This window comes from Dysidea avara, chromosome 13 (genome assembly GCF_963678975.1).
Source record: "Dysidea avara chromosome 13, odDysAvar1.4, whole genome shotgun sequence".
In the NCBI taxonomy this organism is placed as follows: domain Eukaryota; kingdom Metazoa; phylum Porifera; class Demospongiae; order Dictyoceratida; family Dysideidae; genus Dysidea; species Dysidea avara.
Genome location: NC_089284.1, coordinates 3,074,806 through 3,081,643, shown reverse-complemented (window position 1 = coordinate 3,081,643; position 6,838 = coordinate 3,074,806).

Genomic DNA, 6,838 nt, shown 5'->3' with positions numbered 1-6,838 from the left:
AACTAAGACGTTGTTAGGTCACATAAATCAATACACATGGTTTTAACACTTGCAAAAGCTGCCATGTATTATCTGATTGCCTTAAAATTTGGGGGGCTTAAAAAGCAAGCTCAGTACCAAGTTTGTTATTGTTAATAGAGCTTTACAATCTCCAGCACTGCTTGGTTTGAATATGACAAACAGTCACGGAATTATTAATGATTATTCACATAAAATCATACGGGGGGGGGGGGAGGTTCAAAGGGTTCCATGGAACCCCCCTTTTGAAAGAGCTTCTCTTACTTGAGATATTCTAATAGAGCAGTCTCAGTACTCTTAAGAGGAGCAGTGTAGCAAGCTATATGTATGTAGTTATAAATAAAGAAATATAGTTGGTGAGGGACAGCTATTGGTAGCAGGTGATGACCTTTTTTTATGTTATTACACCTACAGGATAAACCACTTAATATATGAAAGAAGCTGAAAATTGGTGTGTGGATAGGTTAACCCATTGCTTGATCCACCTTGAAATAGGAGGCACTGCATGTCTATTGTTGTCTTCACAGAAATATATCATTTTCAGTATCTCACATGGTTAACTATCGCCGGAACTTCAAACCTTTTGCGATTTAGAAGAAATTGAGATAAAGACACAGTGACAGTGTGTAACAATTGCTCGATCAAGTTTGAGCCCAAAAGTGCCTTCAGTATAACCTGAAACACTTCCAAAGAGTTGCTACAATTAATATATATATTTATTGGAATTTTCTACTGACTGACTGATGCATACCTTAATTCAGACAAGCGTAATTTAATAACAGCTAAGGCGGCTTGAATTTTCACTGTTATGTACAATGCATTCTTCATGGACTTACCTGTGTCCTCCTTTGTGTCCCATTTTTATCTTTGCTGACAGTGCAAGGTGTCATGCCACGTGAAGCTCCACAATGTTTAGTTGACGGGAATCATCCAAGTTTTCCGTTGTGAATGGGTTAATTGCAGAGGTCCCTCTCCTATCCTATAGTTCTTCATTTGTAACAAGCTAGCTGCATGAACATACAGCATTTCCGTTTAAAAAACTGCATGCGTGCATGCACACACATGTACAAGATTGAAAATGTTTTCATGGAAACAAAAGTTGGGAACTATGATTTCCAGTCTGTGAAAGTAGTATTTGAAACTGTGTATTAAAGCAGGCGCATGCGTGACGCAATTAATGCAATCTGTTGTTGATGAAAATTCGCTATTTCAGTAATTGATAGCTGGGCGCGCGTTCAGATGAAACAATACTGAAGCCAGGCGCCATTCTTTCCATTCTAATGCAGTATGTTTGGGTTCACCAGTCATATATAATATTACAAAAAAGTATCAAACGAGTATAAGGAATTAAGGATTTAATAGGGGTCATAGAAATAGAAAGTAGGGAAATAAAGGAGGTTGCTTACTTAATATACTAGTGGACATTTAATCCCTAATTCAGTCATGGGTATAGACTGAAGCAGGGATCTGGTAGCTATATCTTCAAGTGTGGGCAACCTCCCTTTTTCACTACTTTTTATTTCTATGATCCTTAAAAATCTTATATAGCTACTTGTAGCTATCTAGTATTATATCATACTACTGCATATCAGGGTTTGGGCTTTTCTAGCTAAAATATTACCCTAAAACCAGCTTCACAATACCATCCTGGTGCCTTGGCAGTATTGGTTAGGTATAACCAAGCCCAAAAATTGCCTTTGTAAGTATGACCTGAAATGCTTCCAAGTTGATACTAAATTTTAAAAAAAAATTATTTAGTGGAATTTTCTACTACATACCTGAATGTCTTCAGACAAGCGTAACTTGATAATGGCTAAGGATATAGACTTGATTGTTTCACTGCTTGACATTGCTTCAGCCTGACAGGTACCTTTAGGCATACTGCAGTAAAGTGCTAAGTGATCTGTAGAGAAATAAATAAAGTCATCACCTCAGTGGATTGAACTTTACACTAAACACTTCCTTTACAGCATTCCTTGATCCTTTGATTACAACAATTGAGATACTCTAATAGAGAAGTCAAATGCACTGAAATACTCTAATAGAACAATCAAGAACATTTGTGAGAGATTGTAAACTAAGCTAACAAGCTACAGTACTATGTGCTTACTGAGCACATTATGTTACACATGACAAACTCATATCTGTAATGGTATAATCCTGAGAGAAGTGTATGATGTTGTAACACTTTACACACAGATGAGAAGGAAAGAGCAGCTCTCTGATTGTTCTACTGTGATAATCCACTGTTAGCTCATTGTGAAACTTGTCCAATACCATGTAACTTAGAAATTCTGCTTCACTGACTTAATGGCTCCCGGAATATCTTCCCATAACAAAAGATCTACCCTGTGAGTGTATCTCTTAATGACAGTGTTACACACACACACACACACACACACACACGCACGTACGCACGCACGCACACAAATGCAATTATTATGATTTTCTCTTCTGTGTGTCCTGTGTAGGTGGAGCTAACTGGTCTGATGATACCACAACACTACTAAACTGTTACTGTATAATAATATACTGATACTATAGTCTCACAGCCTGACCAGAAGATACTATACTAGTAATGAAGAACTACTCTCCTGACCTCTGCTACAAAGATGTTCAATTGCATTTGAAAATACACAAAGCCCTAAGGTAACAGCCAGCAGTGGTTATATTAACCATACAAGTATGGATAATTTTACTAGACTGAGATAGTGGCACAGTAACTGTTTATGAATTTTGGACGATGATAATACTCAAATGATTAGTAATACGAGTGTGGCTATATAGACTCATTCAATGATTGCTGGCCTGAACCAAATATGATAACAAGGTGGAAATGGTATTCTGAGGAAGGAATGACAGGTAGTTGTACATAAGTGGAATCCATGGAATCGTAACTAGTATTATTGTCACATGCATGGATTAGGTCATTGTCATGGATATTGAAACCCTGTTGTTCCCATCTTTGAGGATGGTGTGCAGACATTTCTGGTATTGCAGACATTTCTACTCTATTGTGTATTTACTATGAAATCATTCATTATTTATTTACTATGTTGTACACATAAAGTGTTGATCAAGATGAATTACTGAAATACATATATACTAGTCTTTCCTGCACAAAGCAAACCGCTAGTTGTAATTTAATTGTTGTTTTCTGTTAGATAAAAAGTTTCTAAAGAGATTACTATGAATGCCCAATGAAGTTAACTTTTGCAATAAGGGTTGGTGTGGGACAGTGTCAAATGTTTTCTGAAAATCTAAGTAGATTGTGTCAACACAGTAGCCATTATCCAGATGATGAGTAAGGCAATCCAATACCTATTATAACTGGGTAGAACATTATCTCCCTGGTATAAAGCCAAATTGGAAAGGAGAAATAAAATTGTTTATACAGACAGATGACTCAGTATGTGATCTTTGACATTCCATCAACTTGCTGAAGATGGAGACTGGTCAGTAGTTACTAGCAAGATTCTGTGCACCTTTCTTATGAATCGGTGTTAAAATGGCACACTTCCAATCTGTTTGTAAAGTACCACTCATAAATGTGACCTGTTGAATAAAATGGATAGTGGCAAAGAAATAAATTCACTTACACATATTTTATTATACACATAGGCTAAGCAGGAGATTTGCTATTTAGCAGATTCATGAGTTTGCTATAGATGACTGCAGAGAAATAAATAATTATTTTAAAAGTTGCCATTTCAGGGTCAGAACATACTGTGGAACCATCAGAGGAAAGCAATTCAGTTGTGTAATGGAGCCTCCGTAAACTAACAATATTCATATTGTATTCTAACCAATCATGTTATATCTTGTGGTATGCGCATGTTGTACTTAGTTACCATTTAGTTATTAAGAGTGGCTGTTGTAGTATTTACTGGTATAACTCGAAGGCACTCCTAGCTATTTACAGATATGTATTATTGCTTTCAAATTAATGTATTGCCAAAATGCCTTTGGTCTAGATTCCACACCCTGAACTAAATGCTTTTCATAATCTTTTCTGAGATTACAAGTTAGGCTTCTAAGCTGGTTGTTGACTGATTTAAAGTCAGAGGAATTAGTTAAGAGGTATACTTCTTCCATAACTGATTTTTCCTCCTTTTCACACAAAACACTTTCAGAATTACTATATATATACAGGTTTATCTTTTCTTTCCACTTGTAAGTGGGAACACATTTATCAAAAGTATCTTGAAAGACTACAACTAAGCATCATTGGTATTAAGAGGATCTAGAATGGATACCTAGTTGCTTCCAGGGGCGGATCTAGGATTTATAAAAGGGGGGGGGGGGGCTAACTCAAGGTACTTATCTCTTGGGTAAAGGTGTGCAAAGCACACTTCCCAGCATGCGAAGCATGCTGGAACTAGGGGGGTCTGGGGGCATGCCCCCCCAGGAAAATTTTGAAATATATATCCTAAAATACTGCAATTTGGGGACATTTCCACATAAAATTCATAATATTTTCTGCCTGTAGATATTTTATATACTGCATTTAGATTATAGGTATGGCTCTCTGAAGCATTTTGTTAATGGAAAAGTTTGGGTAGGTACAGACAATCAAGTACATGATGTACCCCTCTCACAATTGCACAACAGTGAATAGGTGCATGTTAGAATAATGTTGAAAGTGGAAAATTTTGAAATTTGAAGATTGAATCTGAGAGCATTTTCAATGGAAATTGTGTACCTGAATTGAGTATTACCATACATATTAACTACACAGGTAGATAAATGAAGCCCTTTAAACAGACTAATACACTTTATTGTATGTATAGGTGCAGACAGATTTGGAAAAATTCCATAACAGAATCAACACTATGATGTTTCCAGTGAATGTTCTATTAGAGTAGTTAGCTGACTGCTCTATTAGAGTATCTCGATCTTGTACACCTCCAATGCTGATCCGGGTCCTTGTTGCATAAACTTTAGCATAACTCCACTGATAATACCTTGGAAAGATGTTTATAAGGTGGTTTTATGAGTATTTGTATTATTAGTGATCATATAATTATGCTAAGACAAAATTTCATTATAATACTCAGCATATTGATCAAGTAAAGCCTAAATATGAAGGGGGGGGGGGGGGGGGGGGGGGGCTTCAGCCCCCAAAGCCCCCCCCCCCCCCCCTGGATCCGCCCCTGGCTTCATTAGGTCAATATTTGCTGCTCTGCATGGTGTTATGCTTACTGTTATCAGTCTTCGTAGGCTCTAGTAACACAATATAATTATATAAATGTGGCCACTGTTGCCTAAAGGTGGTAGATACAATATATCATTAATGACTTTAACTTTAAAGAAATCACCTGGTCATATCTTTCAGGTCCCACTACCAATTGTCACATCACACCTTTTCTTGACTCAGTAGATAACTTATCCTTATTCCAACATGTTACCAAACCAACAAGGATCAGGCACCGGATTTGGTGTTTACAAAGTGAGCAGGGCATGAATAAATGAGTAAGTTCAGTGAAGGAATGAGACACTGGTACTCGGCTGAGAGGACTTGAATGACTATATACAATAAATACAACATGATCAGAGTCGTTGGTGGTTGATCCACAACACTAATGCTGCTGTCATCTTGCAAGCTTGTCAGTTGCTGGTGTCTGTGTTTCTTCCCCACATACATGTCATTGGAAATGTTCACCACCTTTGAGGCGACCAATTTGCAGAAGGGATTACATTGAGTGCTATTGGTAAATTTGTTTGCAAATAGCTACCTACAGTTTAATTATTAAAAAAACAAAAACATAAGTAATACCAAAGTCCTAAACGTACATACGTATATATGGTCAGGGGACAAGTTTACTTATTTTAGATGAGATTATGAAAATACCACTTCCTGGAAAATAGGCAGTTCAGTTGCGTTATAACACATGCACATCACATTTGCAACTTTTAAAAAAACATTTTGAAAACATTGTTTTAAAATCATTTTTTGTACCTTCACATGTACATGAGGGTGTGTACGTGTATGCAGTGCCATGACAGTATCAAGCGTAAATCTTCCGTGTAGTGTTTTGTGGGTGTGTGTACGCACGTGCGTGCATAAGCAGTGTGTGTAGCTGTCAGACCTTCAGTGTTGGTCACTGTAAAGATAAATACTTTAGGTTTACAGAAGAAAATCCATCCCTCCTGGAGGAAGACTGAGTGTGGCCCCGACTAGACATTGGGTGACCTGCAGTTCGAATCCTGGGGTTGGAGGGATTTTTTTCCTTACTTTGGCCCCTTTTCTGTTACACCTTATATCAGTCAGTAAGTAAAGTCATTAGGTCTAAGTCCCTGAAATTAGGTTAGGTAATCCTAAGGCTGCAGCACATGTTGCAGTCAGACATTCAGTGCTGGTCACTGTAAAGTGCTAATAATAAAAATAATAATAAAAAAAATTAAAAAAAAGTAGTACATTTTGCAAATGTATTGACAGTGGCGGCAACTAGAAATATTCAGAGGGGGTTCCAGGTTCCGGAAGTCCGTGGTGGCTGTAATCCAGCTGTGGCTGTTAGGCTGAACATTAATAAGTATAAAAAATAGCACGCATGCTTTGCATGCTGAGTGTGCTTAGCACACTGTTGTAATCACTACAACCATGAACAAGCCTCTAGCTTCCATACAAGTGTCAGCTCAAATAATTTTGAGCCCCACTCCCCCACTTTTTTCACCTTCCTCCTCCTCTGAATATGCAATTCCTCACCACGGTCTGACCTGAAGCATAGATTATATATTCCCTACCTATAATCTATGCCTGGTAGGGAATATATAAGGAATATATAATCTATGGAAAAAAACGGTTGACCATTAATGCACT